Raw genomic sequence first — 19,395 nt, forward strand, 5'->3', positions numbered from 1 at the left:
CTCTGCTGTCAGCACAGAGCCTGGAGCCCACGTCAGATCCTCTGTCCCTCTCTCTCTCTGCCCCTCCCCTACTCATGCATGTGTTCCCTCTCTCTCTGTTTCTCTGTCTCTGTCTCTGTCTCTCTCTCAAACACAAACATTTAAAAAACTGCCAAGCAGTAATTACACTTCTAAAGAAGAAGGAGGAGGAGGAGGAGGAGGGGGAGAGAAGAAGAAGAAAAGAAATGGGCAATGCACGTACAGGGGACTTTCACTTCTTAGCTTAACAAATATTTATTGATAACATCTATGTGCCAGGCACTGTGTTAGGCAGAAAGGAAATGGCCGTGAATCAGATATGGTTCAGAAGAGAGACTGTTAACAAACACATCAGTATCACAATAACTGTGATAAAATTACAAAGTTAATGAGCAAGAATATGAGATCAGAAGCGATGCAAGTGTCTCGCCCTGTCTGGGAGGTTAGCGAAAGACTCTCTGAAATGGAATCTATGAGCACGTCAGTGAGTAAGGAAGTAGGGTTTATGCTCTCCTGGATATAGGGTGAACAGTAATTCAACAGCGAGCTCCTCTGGGAAGTACGCCTTGGTACCAAGCCACCCCAGCACTGGGACAGAATCAAAAGCAGGAACTAGCCTGCGGCTTCATTAGCAGCCAGAAGACGTGGCATCAATCAAATGAGACTCTATAGAGTTGGGACTAGAAATCTCAGGCAAGTGCCAAGAATATGGGCCTCCCAGGAAGTTGCCAGGCTCCCTGGAAGGGGCACCATTCATCTGTGAAGCTCCAGCACCTTTTCCAGACACTGTAACCACAAGGCATGCTTAGTTAGCACGCATTATCTCATCTGGGCTTCCCAACAAACCCACGGGGTGGGCGTGGCCAGAAATATGCAAACCTGACCCAAAGGGGAACTGGGAGACGGCGTGCCTGAAGGCACCCAGACCCTGGGATTACACAGGGGACCTCCCATCCTCAACCAAGACCCCATGCACAGGCCTTGGTCATTGAGGAAGACCAGACTAAAACTCACCTGCTACTTAGTTTTCAGTTAGAAATAGCCGTATAAAGAATGCTTGCATAGCCTTTCATTTTTATGTTCCAAAGCACTTTGCTTCCATTATCTCACTGGAGCATCTCAACAACCCTGCTATAAACAAACAAACAAACAAAAAAACAACACAAAACTCACACACACACACACACACACACACACACTCAAGGCTCCAAGATATCACGTGCTCGAAGCTGTGCAACTAAAACAATGGAAAAGCCAAATCACAAATTCAGGCGTTCTCCATAGAATCCTTTGCTCTCTTTCATACACCACACCACACCATCCCGCAATCGGTCTATTCCACAAATACTTACTGAACATCTCCAGTGTGCAAGCGTGGTCCCAGGTACTGGAGATGCAGTTCTTCCGAGGAATTCACAGAGAACAAACAACCCAACACCTTACCGAACCATATGATCAGGGTTCTAGCCATGGTGGGAGCAAAGTACTGAGGGTTGGGGTATTCAGAGGAAGCAGGAACGCAGGCTGAGTGTCAGGGTTTGGGGAAATGGGGGAGTCCCTAAAGGAGTTGGCATCTGGCTGAAGCATAAGGGGTGAACATGAGTTTTCCAAGACAACGAAGCTAGAGAAATAGTTGAGGCAGACAGAACAAGGGCTCAGGCATTCCAGGAAATGTGGCCAGAGCGGGTACAGGGGAGACAGGAGAGGAGGCTGAAGAGGAAGGGGCAGGCGTGCGCCAGAAGCAAAGGAAAGCCGTGCAAGTGCTTTCAGCAAGGGGTGGGCGCTTTGTTGTTGGAGGAAACTGGCTGCCTGAACATGGTACAAAAAAGCAGGGAAGGAGCCTGAAAGCTGAAACCTCAGGTTTGAGGGTGACGGTGCAGGAAGGACATTGTGTCTGAGAAAAAAATCTGGGGCTGCAATTAGCAGAACTGAGTGACTTATTGGATGAGATTGTGAGAGAGAAGGAAAAGGATGCCTTCTACCTTGAGATGCTGGGGAAAGAGCAAGCCATTGAGAGAACGCTTGTTTCTTCAACACATACACAAACACACACATACACACACACACACACACACACACAAACACACAATACAAAAATACAAGACAAATGGAATACACTTGCACGTTAGCAGTGCTTAGCCTTAAATGACAAATACTTTCCAGAATTTTCCAGACATTCTAAAATATGCATGTATTGGGGCACCTGGGTGGCTTAGTCGGTTAAGCATCCGACTTTCGCTTAGGTCATGATCTCGCGTTTCGTGGGTTCGAGCCCCGCGTCGGGCTCTGTGCTGACTGCCAGCTCAGAGCCTGGAGCCTGTTTCAGTCTGTGACTCCCTCTCTCTCTGACCCTCCCCTGCTCACGCTGTCTCTCTCTCTCTCTCCTAGAAATAAATAAAACATTTAAAAATTAAATAATAAAATAAAATAAAATATGCATGTATTATGATGAGCAAAAGTTAACGGCTTAAAATGACTATTCATAATAATAGTTATGCTTTAAACTACTACAACATTCTCCTGCTTTGTGAGGTAAGGACATCATTATCCCCATTTTATAGAAGAAAAATGGGAGCTCAGAGAAGTGAAGTAAGCTTCCCAATGACACACATCTATTAAGTGGCCTGTCACAACTTGGGCCCAGATCTGCTTGAGTTCACAAGCTGAGGTTTGACTGAATACCTAATACTGACATAAAAAGAACCCAAAAATTGTTCCAGAAAGTCTGAAGCACTGAGGTGACCAGAGATGTTTTTATGCGCATTGAGGAATCCACAGTGATGGAAAAAGACTATCCAAGGATAATACATAGACTGAGAAGAGAAGGAAACTGCTGAAGACGACCCGGTAAAGAAAGAGAGGTCGTGAGGGAGATATGAACTTGGGAGCCAAGGGAGAGGAGAATTTCAGTGAGCTGAGAAAAATCAGCTGGAATGAAGTAGCCTTTGGGTGCAGTCTTGTGAGGTTGGCAAAGAACTTCCAACAGCACAAGCCAGGCTGCACCTGTCAAGGCAGGAAACATGGAAAGTTCTTTCAAGCATGGAACTTGAGGCGAGAGGGGCTTCTCTGAAGTGTTTCTCAAATGTAATCATTTCGTATTCTGGCTCTTGATTCTCTCACGGCAAAACAAACCACTCCAAATGGAAGATGTAGTGGGAAGCCACCTGCTTCTGTGGGTCATCCCTACTGTGATGGGCCACGCCAGGGATGGCTTATCTCTGCCCCACTGTGCACAGAGCCACATCTGGGATGACTACAGTCACTAAGGGTGACTCTGATGGCTGAGAACTAGAATCACTTGGCTCTCGCACACGCATATGGCTGGTGCCAGGGCTGGGAGGGTGTGAAGGCTGGGCTCAGCCAGGCCAGGAGCTAATGCTCCACATGCTTCTCCATGTTCCTTGACCTTCACACAGCATGGTAGCAGGGTCCTGACAGCAGATAACAGCACCCTAGGTATCATCACTACTGCCTCGCTGAAAGCTAAAACCAAAACACAAGAACAAACAAACAAAAAGCTACAGTTCAGGAAGGCTAAGTCATTTGCTCAGTTTCACGTGACCTTTACATCATGATCTCAATTTCATTCCAAAAATGGATTCACACCACATACAGGAAAATGTCTGGAAATACACATGCTAAAGTCTTAGAAGTAGCTGTCTTTGAATGGTGATTTTTTTAAGTTTATTTATTTATTTTGAGAGAGAGAGACACAGAGACAGAGAAAATCCCAAACAGGCTCCGTGCTGTCAGTGTAGAGCCCAATGTTGGGCTTGACCCTCCAAACCATTAGATCATGACCTGAACCGAGATCCAGAGTTCAACATTCAACCAACTGAGTGGCCCAGGTGCCCCTTGAATGGTGATTTTCATCTCCCATTACATTATGTGCTATGTTTTGTTTTCATTTTTCAGCAACGATTATGCATTACTCATAGCTTGAAAATATTTTTTTAATAAAGCATTTCCAAAGCAACTTAGCGACCTCTTGGACTTGGCTGATTTCAGGACAAGCCCAGGTGGTATCTCCCAGTTGCAAACACAAACCAACCTCTGCCAGCCACGGATCAATGGCTTCATGCTCGGCACCACCTCGTCTGAGAGATGAGGTTCCCACACTTGGTACTGACTTAGACATTGTGCAGGACAGAGAAACTGAGGCTGGCTGAGAAGGTCCTGTGCATGCCACATCACAGGTGGGGCATGAAGGGGCCAGGATGTCACTAAGTACCATGACTGTCCTTCGACATATAGGACTGTAACCAGAAACCTGCATGCCTTTTGTTGACAAAACAAACTTGATTTTGGGCAAAGGACCTGAAACTCTTCCAAGATTTTTATAACCAACTCATACTTGAAACACATTAAGGACATCTTGGAACATACTAGCATCTCCCCTGAAATCATGCCCCTCACATATGCAGGGGTTTTCTTAAGTTTATTTTTACTTATTTTGAGAGAGAGATAGAGAGCAAGCCCAGAAGAGAGAGGGAGACAGAATCCCAAGAAGGCTGTACACTTTCAGTGCAGAGACTGATGCGGGGCTTCAACCCATGAACCGTGAGAGCATGACCTGAGCCTAAATCGAGAGTTGGATGCTTAGCCAACTGAGCCACAAAGGCATCCCACCTTATGCAGTTTTAAATTAGGGTTTTTACTGATTGAAAGGGAAATGGAAGAATTTTTATAAATTGAAGTTTTTAAACGGCAGGTTTTGAATTGGCTTTCAACGAAACATAAACAAAATGTAGGTTCAAATTCAACTACCCTTACTGAGAGCAGTGCCTGGCCCTATGCCTCATTCAGCAGCATGCTCATGTGACTTCTCTGTCACCCAGGATGGAGAGAGGCCAGCAAGCACCATCTGAACTCAACTGCCAAGTTCACTCAGAATCTCGTTGACCTTGATTCTGGGCAGCATGTTTGGGTGACAAGTTAAAAGACCACCCAGCTTACAGGCTTGGGACTCATCCTCCACTTAGCTGCCTGCAGAAGGAGGACAGGATAAGGAACCAGACCAGACAATCTTGAAGACCCTTCCAGCCCGAATTCTCTGTTTCTTCAAGTCCCAGATGCAAACATGTCTCTTGTTACATCAGAGCCGCCCTTCATCTGTCATCAGACAGCCACACACCCACAAATTACCCATTGAGAGACATACAAACACACCTCCACACACACATCCTGAGCCCACACCCCTGCAGCAAACAGCCTCACCCAGGCTCACACCCAAGGAGAAGCCACCTGTGCCCCTCAGACCCAGAAACCCGCCCCCCAGCTGCTCTTCTCAGCTCTCTCAAGGTCATTTAAGAGAAGTATTTTTCTCGCTGAAATTTTCTTCCCACTAAAAAGAGTTGGAAGCCCCCTCCTTTCTTGCTTTCTCACTCTCTGGAATTTAATCCTATTTATTGCAATTGCCTATTTACCCATCTCCATATTCCACTCGACTATAAATGTCCATGAGGAAAAGAGGAGCCGTGTGCCATTTTATTGGGTGCTTTGTCTCCAGCAACTAGCTCAGAGCCGCGTGTGAAGTTGCTGCATGCCGGGTATCCTTGTCACCTCTCCAGATCCACGTTTTCTCTGACACTTCTCCCACAGACAGCTGGGGTCCGTAGCCGCTTCCCTCCAGTTTGGGAAGGCAGATGCTATTCTTATTATCTACCTCTCCTTTGTAGGGAGAAAACAGCAGCTCGGAGCTGTAAAGCCCTGTTCAAGGTCACTCAGGTAGCAGGTGGCAAAGCCGAGATTCCAGCTGAGTGTCACTCCAAAGTCCAGGCCCTCCGTCACCGCTGGGGTATCCTGCTTCCTACACAAAGTTATTGAGGTGCTTGTGTGTGGCACTGAGGGAGGCGTAGGAAAGACAAATGCCTTCTACAGCAAGGGCTGGCAAAGTATAGCCCGTGGGCCAAATCCAGCTTGTACTTACGGATAACATTTTATTGAGATGTGGTCACACTCATCCATTTACATATTGACTGTGACTATTTTCACACACGGAGGCTGCGTTAAGTGATTGTGACAGAGATACCGTGGCTCACAAGGCCTGAACCACTATCTGGTCTTTCCAGAAAGTTTGATGCTACCTATTCTAAAGGCCCAGGGTAAAGGATTACTCACACTGTCTCAAGGTCACTATAGGTTTTGTTATACCCAAGGCATCATAAAGGGTGACTGACTTGTCCCCGTTTGCCCCAGACCCTCCTAAGTTTTTCCAGGGAACTTCCTGCCTCGTCCTGGGTAAGCCAGAACACTTGGTCATGCCAGTTCTAGCTAATGCAGCGCAGACTCTGGGCAAGGACAGCCCTGCCCCACCTGGAAAGGCCCTACACTTAGTGCGATAGATGCCAACAGGGAATCAGATGCCCTGGGCACTGGAAGGCACCACCTCCTCTTCCAAGGTCCTGCTGCAGAGCTGACCCAGGGCAAGGTCGTCCTGTTAATGAGCTTAATTGGATTTTGCCAGCTGGGCCATGAGCTCATTGTCCCTGTCAATCCCTTGGCTTCAAGTGCCAAGAAGAATTCCTAGCGGAAATGACAGTGACAGACCTGAGCCCTTTGTATCCCCCTCCCTTCCTGGAAAGGCACACGCAGTCTTGCCTTCATGCATCTCAGGACAGTAAGGAGATAATATCGATGATGGAATCTTCTTGGGAAGTTACATTTTAATACTGAAACAAGGTTTGAGTCTTTTTTTTTTTTCTAACCATTAAGTTCCGTGCTTTCGGGGAGCGGGTGATGGGAAGGGAGAAAGTATAATTCTGGGTGATGTATATATACACTGTCTATGCAAATTTTTCTTCAGAAACATGAACTTTTATAGGCCTAATAGTCAAACTAATGGTCCCCGCACCTTGGAGATTTGCTTCTTGATGGGCAGGGGGCCTACATAAATGAGGCTCTGTGGACAAGCCAGTTGTTGGCATAATCACCGGACATGACAGTAAGTAGCCAGGTACGAGCTGATACTGGGAGGGAGTCAGCCCCCAAGGCAGCTCTCCTGCACAGTTACCAGCGAGGGGCCAGAGCTACACCAATGGGGCTGAGAACGCTTCTTGCCTTCCTCCGGCCTCAACGGCTACTCTCTGATGATTCTCAAGGGACAGACTCAGCTTCTGCAGCCTCAGGGTCAGGGCCAAGGGAAGGGGGTAAAGACTAGAACAGGGGCAGCAAACTGTGGTCCCCAGGCCAAATCTGGCCCGCCACCTGTTCTGGTACAGCCCACAAGCTAAGAATGGTTTTTACATCTTTAAATGGCCAAGACAATTAAAAGAATAATAATATTTTCTGACATGTAAAAATTATATGAAATTCGAATTTGAATCTCCATCAGTAAAGTGTTCTCAGACCAGGGCAAAACTCATTTGTTTTTGTTTTGTCTGGGGCTGCTTTCCCTTTTACAGCTGAAGAAACTGAGGTCCAGAGTAAGGAAGTAAGTACATTCTCCCAACACCACACCATCTGTAAGAGTCAAAGCTAAGATTTGAGCCCAACGAAAACATCATAACTCTGATGCGTCATCATCTTGAAGGAGGCAAAGAAGTAGGGTGCTGGGTTAGTGGGCAGATGGGGGGGGGTAGAAATTCAGATGAACAATATGAACACAGGCCTGAGACACACTCGGCACCAACTGTCAACACTGGCTGGCTAAAGCAGCGTGTACAGACAACTAAGTAGAAGAAGAAAGGGACATTGAAAAATACAAGTTCTTTATTTTACAGAAGGGGAAACTGAGGACATGAGGGAATTGGCCCAAGATTATCTTGCCAGTTGGCACAGGAGGTAAACACCAGTGCATCATCAACCCCAAGAGATGAGGGATGGGTCCCTGTCGCCAGAGATGGAGTCAGGGGGCAATCACTAGCAGTCAAGAGCTCTGGCCGGCAGATTCCAGTTTCATGGAGGACCTCACACAATGCTGGCTATAGTCTGTGAGCCAGAGGCCAAACTGAGCCTGAATCCATTTACCCTTCCATCCCCAAAGTTCCAGAAAACAAAATAAATTAGTATTTGAACAACTGAATAATAAATGTGAAATAAATTACACACATAAAAGTGTGATCAGTTTGAAAAGAAAGAAAAATGTCATGAGAAGAACCCAACTCTAGAGCCTCATATTTGCGGTGAGAATATGAGTGCCAATCAGTGACTTCTTCTGTGATACCTGTACTTTCTCTTCCAGTCTTGACCAGAGAATGGGAGACCAGAGCGGGGACGAGAGGACCAGGTGCTGAAGTCACCAGACCCAGACCAAACACCTGCTGTGTCCCAGGCTGTCTGCATGTGCTATCAGTCCTGAGGCTGAGTGGAAGGAAACTGAGGCTCAGAGTGATTAACTAACCACCAAAAGTCACGCAGCCAGAATGAACAGGATACCTCCGCCTTTAGAGGAGGCTTCTGTGGGGTCAATAGGGAAGAAGACCTGTTTCTCCTCCACCAGCTGGATTCCTCTTAGCCCGGCTGCTGTGACCAAACCTTGCTTCCCCGGCAAGATGTCTTCGGGACATCTTTGGTCTAGTTCTGATGGCTGAAACCAGACTATTGGTGGGAAGCTGCTGCCTTGAGAAGTGTATGCTCAACAGATGCAGATAAAAGTGCCACTGATTGCCATTAGATGGCCCAGATTTCCCCCTTGGGGTCAAATGCCACCACCAATGTCTTTCTGATACAGTCTTGAGGAACTGATAATGCAAACCTTAACAACACAGGCAGGGCACTTTTCATCTCCCTGCAAGCTACGTCGCTCATCTCAGGATGAAATGGGCCGCAGGGGAGGGTTTGCAATTCAACTCCTGACTCCAAAGGCTCCCGAAAGATAAGCCCACACCCTATGCAAAGTTATGACAGGAAGCCCCACCAGGCTCTTGGTGATAAGCTCTCCAAGCCCATGGCCGGGACTGACAATTGTTTGGCAAAGGGGTGGTATCCACTGCTTCAACTGTGACTTTGGACCAGAGAGTTCTAACAGACAGACGTGACTCGGGCCAGTCATGGCACTGTATCTGGTGTTAGGGCCTGGCTGAGATTACTTGGAGAGGGAGATCGAGGCTCTGAAACCCCTACTTGGTTTGAGTGACAGTCTAGCGGCAGGTGACAATCTTGGATGCCTATCAAAGAGACAAGGGGACACATGTTGAATCGGCTGGAGCTGAGTTTGGGGTTGGGGAGTGGTATATGCACTTTGGCTTCCACTGAGCTTGAGCTTCAGCCTTTCTATTCTGCATAACAAATAACTCCCTGCAGCTTCCAGATATCTGGCCCTGTGATTAACCCTCTCTGGGGGAAAAAAGCAGGCATGCCTGCACCAGAACAATCTGTGGAATCCTGTTTTATCCCCTTTTGGGGAAGAGTTAAACTGCGTTCCCCATCCCCCCACCCCCAGAAAACTTAAAGATGCTGGCAGCCCAGCCCATTTCCACAAAGCTGTCCCAACAAATCTCTAGCACTTTTTTCCATGCTCCAAGAGGAACCAAACCATGCTAGGAGCCCCTGGATATATGTAAGATGCTATTTCTTGTCCCTGGGCCTTTGCACATGCTGTGCTCTCTGCCCTAAAACTCTGCTTCCCTTCTTGTCCCCCTGTCTATCCCCTCCTGCTCCTCTATAACTTGGATCAGATGGCATCTCTGAGCTGACTTTTCCCTGAGCCTCCAGGGTGAGCTGTACCCCTCTTCTGCCCCCTCAGGGCCCCACCATGACCTCTGTCACTACTTCCCCTAGGAAACATAACTGCTTGTGGGTCAGTCTTCACACCAGCCAAGCTTGCTGAGAACAAAGACCCTGTCTCCAGCATCTCTATGGCCTCAAAGGAGCTGCTTGACCACAAGAAATGTTCCCTAAATGCTTACTTAACTAGGCAGCGTGAAGAAATGAGCTCAAACTACAGAGCAGATCCAGAAATCTCTGCATTCACTCGTTCAGCAAATATTTTTGCTTACCTGAGGGCGTCTGCAGAGTGGAAGCAGAGGACACTGGGTGGAGAGCAACACAGGCCTTCTCCCTGCCCTCGGGGAGTTTGCAGGTGACTCTAACAAGCAGACGTACAACATTTCACTGGAGTTTTTGACTGGGGGCAGCCAAGATCGGGGCCAGGATTGGGGCGAGGCCAGTGAGGCACTCACTCAAGGTGCAAAATTTAAGAAAGTGACCCCAAAAGAGGCAAGGGGAAAATTTAAGGAAACATTTTCCAAATCAAAATTACTGCAAAAACAGGCATGATGAACAATACATCCAAAATTTAAACACAGACCGTGCCCAGCCAAGCCCTGTTGGAGCTGAAGGAGGAAAAATGTTTACATACATGTTTTTACACATTTTAATAGACTATTTTCCCCCCCAAAACATTCAAGCACTAGAAAACACTGAAAAAAATTTTAAGGTGTATTAAAACTCTATTTTATGTTTAAATATTTTTTATTTCAAAACAGAACACATCATTTTACATCAGTTTAACTCAGAAATCATAGAAGATCGCCACTTGGTCAGAGAAATTGTTGAAGGTGAAGGCGGGGAGATTGCTTCCAGAGCACACATTTTCCTTCTGGCCTCAGGCACTAAGTTGTCTCAGGACAGAATAGGTGTTTATTTAGGATGTGTTACTTAAGACTGTTATTGTGTTCATCATTCTTTTGCATTAATTTTGATACTTTGAAATGTTGAATTAGAACTTGATCACTGAGGGGGTTTGTGGGGTGGGGGGAGGGCATTTACTTGTATTTTGCACCCAAAGCAAGATACGTCATCCATTTCACCTTAATTCCAGCCTTGCCAAAGATTAGAGGAGCCCAGAGGGTTTCACGAAAGCCACGCCCACCCCCCCACCATGGAACAGTGAGCCTGAAGCCTGTAGGGGGCGTAAGGCTGTAAAGGCTGGAGAGAGTCCTCCCTACAGTTCAGCCCCAAGCTGGGAAGAGTCTCAGCAAAGCATAACAAGTATAATGGTGAGCGCATATAAGCCTAATATGCAGAGGCACCGTTAGGGGAAATAGACACGGATTTAATCCTCACCACAAACCCTATGAGACAGGGATTACTATCCCCATTTGAAAGATTAGGAAGTGGAACACAGGTTCAAAGTTCAAAGTCACACAGACATGAAGTGACAGAGACAGAATGAGAATCTAGGCAACCTCATGTCTACTCTGTTCAAAAAACCCTCTGCTTTCTCACTTAGGAAAAAAAGATAGTTTGGCTGGAGGGGAGTGAGCCACCAGGAGCCGAGCATGAGAGGAGAGTGAGATTCAGGGCCAGAAGTTTGAGCCTTGGGAAGGTCCCCACGAGAAGTTCAAAGCCCTGAAGGGAGAGTAAACAGTGCCATGTTAAAGCCCTCACTGCCATCTCTACACGTGTCTTGTGCCTCCAGCTTTGAAATCTGGAAACATTTGGCACAAGCGGTCCCTGCAGAGAAGTACAGGAGGAGCATTTTAACATAATTTACTTTAATTCAAAGGAGGACTATCTCGGCCAAGCCAGGGTGAATTCCATGTACCAGTGACGTAAAGCTCTGCCCATACAGCCAGGGGACAAGGGACCTGCCACAAATAGGAACCTCAGCATCTTTCATCACCGACAACCTTCCGAGCACTTTCACTGCGGGTGGTGATGCAGAGGTGCGGTCCAAGATTCTGGCGTCAGACTGTGTTTTCAGTCTTGACTTTGTGACCCTGGGTGTTACCTGCAAACTCTAAACCTCAGTTTCTCATCTTTAAGAGGAAGTATCATTACAGAACTGGCTTAGCTGGTCACAAACCCAGTCTCCTCTTCTCCTGGCACACAGCTAGACTGTTCACAGCCCCCGTGCCATTAGGTGTGGCTGTGACTAAGTATTGGCCAACAGAATGTGGGAAAGAAGCAGTGGGTACCACTTCCAGGCCTGACTCACACTCCCTCCTTCACCATCCTCCTCCTCTCTCTCCTGGTCTGCTGGTGGGATGGTTACCCGGGGGGGGGCGGTGGGGAGGGTGGTTTGGAAGCACCATCAGCTGGAATTCCTGGTTAACTCCATGCACCACGGAGCTGTCTGGAGCTACGTTCCCTTGGGGCAGGACCTGGGATGGGGACTGAAGTGAACGGGAGCCTTTGATGAAGGGTCTTAGGGGAAGGGAGGGGGGAGGAGCAGGCCAGGCCAGGGATGGGAGCGAAGCAAGGATGCGATTTCAGCAAGTGACTAGCTTTGGCCTGACCACCTGAACTACATCCCAGGGCTGGTTCTACCTCAAGGCAGGACGGAGTGGGGTGCTGGCCTTTGTACTTGTCATCCACTGAAGGCCGCCACCAGCATCCAGGAGGTGGAGGATGTAAACTCCCTCCTGGGCAAGGGAGCCTCTTCTCCCTTCCTCCCGCCATTCAGCAGAAGTCTATTTCCTGGAGAAGGGGGTGCAGCGGGGAGCCACTAGCCACCAACACAGCAGCTGGGGGAACGGGCACGGAGTGGGGCACTAGTATCATCTACCACAGGACCCCCCAGCCTGCCACTCAGGAATTTCTTGTGGACTTTGTTTGAGTGACAAATGAGCACATTCTTTGTTAAGCCACTGCAATTTCTGGGCTTTTGCACATCACTGTAACAAGCATAAGAAAAATCTATTGATTGAGTTGCACAATGATTAAATGAGATGCTATCTGATTGTGGTGATTAGAACCACAGGTTATGCATATGTCTAAAATCATCAAATTCTATGGATTAAATATATGTAGCATTGGGGGTATCAATTATACTGCTAATAAAGCTGTACAAAAAAATCTGAGTAGATAAGGATCAGAAAAAAATTAGAAGTCATAAAAACTTTCACTTAAAAAAATATTTAAAACCACATATTGAAAGGGATACCATGTGCCTGGGAAAATAGACCCAAAGCAGCCAAGAGAGTAACAAACTCTGATAAATCTACCTTTCAAGGAAAATAAAATAACTTATTTGACTACCTCCCTCAACAATGAGATGCCACACTGAGGCTGCGTAGCACGTGGGTGTGCTCAAGGACTGTCAGCCATCATTAGTGATGATTTCTCTGTGGCGGGTCCTGGAGATGTGGAAATGTCCATTCTGCCCTATCTGGTGAGCCTCATGGTTTGAGGGCAGAAGACACACAGAAACAGATGATTACAGAAATATGGTAAGTAAGTAAGGGCAGTGTCTGAAATATGTGCAGGGGAATTCACACCTGAATCTACCTAAGGATGGAATAAAACCCTTTAAGGTGACAGTGAAGCTTGAGTTGACTTTACAAGGATAAGCAGGTGCTCTCCAGCAGACAAAGGGGAGAAAACACTCCCAGAGCAGGGGCCATGCATTTATGATTAGGTCGGGCACCTCTCCTCCAGGCTCCAGAGCTCCATGTATGTATTTACGCAAGTACTGGTAGTATCTGTTGTATGGGTCCCATCTGCCTCTCGGTTGTATGCTCTGGGACAAATCACGGAACATTTAGAGCCTTAGGTCTGCAGTTGTCATGGGGAGATGATGACACCTGCCTTTTAGGCTCGGGTTTGATTCCAGGACTGGGTAACACAATCCCTGACCCGAGTAAATTCTAGGTTAAGGTTAGGAAGCCCCTCCTCCTTCCCCCGCATGCCTCCCGCCATCGTACCTGCCTCAAGAGCCTCCCAGTCACACAAAAGCTCCCACCTACCCAACTGCACCTATTCTACCCAAACCAGAGCCTGAGCTATCGGCTGTGGGCCGGGCACCCCCCCAGCCCCTGCTTACAGCCAAGCCTCATCCCCCCTGCCCCTCCCCCCAACTCCTACCTCACTTGTCAGCAGAAGTTTGGGGGAGTCTGTATGTGTCAGATACAGAGTGGGTTCCAATCCTCTGATGGCCTGCTGTATTTTCAGCAGACACCCAGCCTCCTGCACACCTCCCCCCAGGTCCTTGGCTGCCAGGTCTTTTCAACAGAAGCAAGGACGTGCCTGGATACAAACAAGATTCGAACTCTGAGTCCCTTTTACCTAAATATTTGGAGCTCCAACCAGCGAGTCCAACTGTCCAAGCTTCTGCTTGTGAACTTGCTTCTTATTCCCCACTCTCCACTTCTTATTTTTGGTTCACCACCAGGAGCCATCATTTCCATTTCCCTATAAACGTGCAGGGAGAAGGTTCCGTCTCCAAACACAAAGATCCTAGCGTAGGTGGGAGAGTGGAACCATACTGGACAGTTCAGCAGGGCCAGGGAAAACCGAGGCTAGGACACATCACACAGGAGAGGGGATTTCAGACTTTAAAGACGGGGCAACTGGGTGGCTAGGTGAAGCATTGATTTCAGGGTTCTTGGGATCGAGCCCTGCACCCAGGCTCCACACTGACAGCACGGAGCCTGCCTGGGATATTCTCTCTCTCTCTCTCTGCCCCACCCTGCCAGGTGTACATGTGCTCTAAGAGAGTTTAATAAATAAACATAAGAAGGGAAGGGAAGGGGAGGGGAGGGGAAGGGAGGGGAGGGAAGGGAAGGGGAGGGGAGGGAAGAAGAAGGAGAAGGAGAAGGAGAAGGAGAAGGAGAAGGAGAAGGAGAAGGAGAAGAAGAAGAAGAAGAAGAAGAAGAAGAAGAAGAAGAAGAAGAAGAAGAAGAAGAAGAAAGGAAGGAAGGAAGGAAGGAAGGAAGGAAGGAAGGAAGGAAGAAAGGAAGGAAGGAAGGAAGAAAGGAAAGAAAAGGAGAGAAATTTTGCAAAGAACCTCGGGATTGGTTCTCATCTATTGCTTCAACCCATGGTGTTTGACGGCCCCAGCTAAGGACAGGGGAGCTGGGCTCTGGTATCATTGGACCCAAACTACAATGGCCACACAGTGCTGTCCACTCCACCTGCGAGCAAGCCCTGGCCCTGGGGTGCAGGCCAGACCTCGGTCCCATTAGCCAGACTCTCTCTGGGCCTCAGTCCCCTCCTCCGCAGAGTGGGGTTGTCACCGAGGCCTCCCTCACAGTGGTCCTGTGAGCCCTGGGGGAGATCACTTACGAAGTGCTTCTCCCGGAGCACTGCTCCGCTCACCATCAGCACTCAGTAAAGAGTTGTTACTATTATTCTCGGCCTTGACATTCATCCACACAACAGTCCTGTGAACTCCATGAATTAGGAGCACCTGAAAGACAAGATCAGTTTCTTATTTTTCTGCAGCCCCAGCACCCGCTGTCAGAACACACACTCGCTGTTGGCTGGAGATGAAAAGATAGCTGGTGTCATCCTTACTTCATAGATCATAACAGCCAGGCTCCGAGGAGGAAGACAAACCTAGCCTGTCTGCCTCCAGCTCCTCTCTTCACTGAGCCAGGGCCAGCCTCCAGTGCCTCATTTACAGAAATGACAGATAAGGTCATTGTGGGCATTTGTCTGAGGGGTGAGGAAGGCTAAGTGTGTCCACATTATGGAACAGACCCAGACAGGTGCCCTCTGGTATCCTGGCATCATGTAGAGACGCCCTGAGTTACCAGCCCTAATCTCTAGAATTTCTGGGCTGTTGGTTCATTCGTTCATTCATTCATTCATTCATTCATTCATCAAGGATTGACTGCAAACCTTGGAGGAGGAAGCAAAACATAAAGAGACACAGGATCTTGCTCCTGGAAACTCAAGTCTATCAACAGATGTGGGCTTGTACGTAAATAATGCAGATACAAAGCGATGCAGGTTTCAAAGGAGATTTGCCCAAGGTCCCCATGTGAGATGAGAGAGCAGGAGGTCTTCACTACTTTGGAGGCAAGAAGGGGGATCAGAGAGGACTTCCTCCAGAAGGAAAGGCTGGATCTGGGAGAACATCCCCCGGGTGAACAAGGAGGGAAAGGGCATCCCTGGCAGAGAGAATACAAGACCAGGAGGCACCACTGGACAGGAAGCACAAAGACCACAAGTGACTATAAATGGCAGGATCCAGGGAGAGAGCTCAGAGCAAGGAGTATAGAGAAGGCAGCAGGAGCAGACTGCACAAGCCTCATGGGCAGTTTGCTTCACCCGAGGACAATCACAGACCCTCGAAGAATCTGAGGTAGGGCCATGATATAATAGGATTTGTGTTTTAGGAACAGAGTGCATATTTCTGACCCACACATGAGCCCATTCAAACGAGGCATCTCTATTTTCTTTTTCTTCCTGTCAGTAACGTCTGTCCCCTTTTTGTATTCCAGAACTGAGCACAAGCTGGGCTCTCCTCCTGCTTTTCTGACTATGCCTTCCCTGCTTTCTGAGTAAGACTTTCTCTCTCACCCCCCCCTCAGACTTTCTAAACATGAATGTCTCCCAAGTTTCTGCCAAGAGCCAACTGCCTACGTTTTCTCTCCACTCTATCCTCTGGGGATCTCATCCACATCTGACGCTCCAAGATGGAAGTGCCCTGAGGGTGAGCCCTGAACCCAAATCTCCAACACAATCTTATAAATGATGGGAAGGTCTCCACAATTCTGCTAAATTACCTGAATGTTATTGGCAAACATTATTTATAAAGCTGTTCTAGAAGAGCAGATTTCTAGTCCTAAAAGAAGACAGTTTAGCTGAGTCCAGTTGTATGTTGAGATTGCCCCAAGTGTATCAAAGTACCAACTAAAGAAGTAAAAAGTAGCATCTATACATATTATTTTGCATATCAAATAGATTCTTAGCTCTCTTGGGACACTTAGGTAGCTCAGTTGGTTAGGTGTCCTACTTTGGCTCAGGTCATGATCTCACCGTTTGTAGGTTTGAGCCCCGCATTGGGCTCTGTCCTGACAGTTTGGAGCCTAGAGCCTGCCTCAGATTCTGTCTCTCTCTCTCTCTGCCCCTCCCATGTTCATACTCTGAGTCTCTCTGTCTCAATAATAAATAAACACAAAAAAATTTTAAATAGAATCTTGGCCCTCTTAGAAGGTGTTTACTGGGAGCCTATTCAATATCCAGACCTGTGTTGGGCAATGCAGAAAATACAAGGCCAGCCTTCAGCCCTGTTCTTTCTTCAAAGTGCTTCCATTTCAGTGGGCACAGGATGGGGGACAATGGGACATCATGACCAAGAATACATGCTTTGTGCTTTCATCCTTGCCCCTTACAAGCATGATCTTGGGGAGGGAATTTCACATCTCTCAGTCTCAGAGTCTCCATCTGTAAAATGGGAACCAATAAGACATCCCTTATTGACTTGCTCCAAGGATCCAATTCAATTAAACTGCAAAGTACAGTGTCTGGCGTGTTATCAATGAGCCATTGTAGGAAGGAGTTAGGTCATTCCTTAAAAAGTGAAACATGGAGTTACCATCAATGTATGACCTAGCAATTCCGCTCCTAGGTATGTACCCAAAAGAAATAGAAACACATGTGCACATACAAAGGCCTGGACAAGTTCATTGCCACATTATTCACAACAGCCAAAAGGTGACCAAACTGTCCATCAATGGCTGAACAGATGACAATTGTGGAATATCCATACTATGGAATATTATTCAGCCATAACATGGAAGGAAGTATTGATACATACTATAATGTGGATGAACCTTGAAAACCTTGGGCTACCTGCAAACAGCCAGACACAAATGGTCACACATTGTACGATTCCATTAATCTGAAATGTCTGGATAGAGACATAGAGACAGAACACAGATTGAAGGTTACCAGGGATGGGGGAGGGAAGAATGGGAAACAAATGCTTAATGGGTCCAGAGTTTCCTTTTTGGGTAATTAAACTGTTCTAGATAAAGATGGTGGCTGTACAATATTGCGAATGTGGTAAATCCCACTGGATTGCTCATTTTAAAATGGTTAATTTCATGTTCTATACATTTCACCTCATTTTTTTTTAAAAACTGAGGTTTCACCTTTTCCTAAGCCAATCATGATCATCCGGTTGGCTTGAAATTAGCCCAAAACCTCACAGTGCCCAGGGTGCTTGGGTGGCTCAGTCAGTTAAACATCCAACTTTAACTCAGGTCATGATCTCATGGTTTGTGGGTTTGAGTCCCACACTGGGCTCTGTGCTGACAGTGTGGAGCTTACTTCAGGTTCTCGGTCTCCCTCTCTCTGCTTCTCTCTCTCTCTCTCAAAAAATAAAAGTAAATAAAAAATAAACAAACAAACAAAAGAAAAAAACTGCCATGCAGGCAGGAGCCCTCAGCACCTGTGTGGCCCTCGGGCCCAGGAGAAAAACAGGAGGCTGCCCCTGCCCCAGGGAGCTCATGGATAGTCACGAATGCCCCTGAGCTCTGGAGTCCGGTTCTCTGGGTGTGCATCTTACACCTACTGCAGTCTCTGTGCAAAACATTCAAAATCTCTGGCCTTCAGTTTCCTTACTGGTGAAATGGAAGGAACAGGGGCCCCTGGGTGGCTCAGTCGGTTAAGTGTCCGACTTCAGCTCAGGTCATGTTCTCATGGTTCATGGGTTCAAGTCCTGCATCGGGTTCTGTGCTGATGGCTCAGAGCCTGGAGCCTGTTTCAGATTCTGTGTCTCCCTCTCTCTCTCTGCCCCTCACCCGCTCATGCTCTGTCTCTCTCTGCCTCAAAAATAAATAAAAACTATAAAAAGTTTTTTAAAAAAAGAAATGGAAGGAAAAATGGTGCCAACAGCAGAGATGTGAAAATTAGGGGGATGGATCCTTTTCCTGGGCCTACCCCAACAAATTAACACAAACCGGGGGGCTCAGGACAACAAACTTTATTCCCTCAAAGTCTAGAGACCAGAAGTGTGAGACCAAGGTATCGACAGGGCCAGGCTCCCTCCAGAAACTGCAGGGAGAAGCTGTTCTTGCCGCTCCAGCCTCTGCTGGCTCCAGACACACCTTGTCTTCTGACTGCATCCCGGCCTCCACCTGCACGTGACCTTCTCCTCTTCCCAATCTCTATAGGAACACTTGTCACAGGATTTAGAGCCCAGCTGGATGATTCAGGGTGATTTCCTCTTGACATCCTTACTTTAATTGTATCTGCAAAGCCCCTTTTGTCCAAATAAGGTCACGGTCACAGGTTCTGGGGATAACAACATAAACACATCTCCTGGGGGGGCCACCATTCAACCCACTATGGAGAGAATCCAGATGAAGGGCTTCTGTACCACTTTGTAAATGTCAGAGACTTCATCATCGTCCCCATCATTGTCACAGTTATTAGCTAAGCTGTGTCTCAGTCTCTCTCGGGAATAGTTGAAATCTTCAACTCATTGGGGCTCCTTCCTTCCAGGCCACAGACATGCCACCACCTTCATTAGGAGGCTTGATTTCCCCTTCCCCATTCTGAGTGAATTCTCACAGGGCTTTTTACAGCTCTTCTTCCTCATCACCAACCATCTAAAGTCTCCCATATCTGGGTCCCGCCCACTACTCTGATATTAGACCATAGTCCACACTGGCTGCATACAGTTATGGGGCAGCCCCAGTTACCTCTGCCCCATGCCTCCCATTCAAGCTCCTGCTTTCCTCCCAGTTGCTGCCTCCA

This window comes from Hyaena hyaena, unplaced genomic scaffold, assembly GCF_003009895.1.
Source record: "Hyaena hyaena isolate Hyena2069 unplaced genomic scaffold, ASM300989v1 scaffold_268, whole genome shotgun sequence".
In the NCBI taxonomy this organism is placed as follows: domain Eukaryota; kingdom Metazoa; phylum Chordata; class Mammalia; order Carnivora; family Hyaenidae; genus Hyaena; species Hyaena hyaena.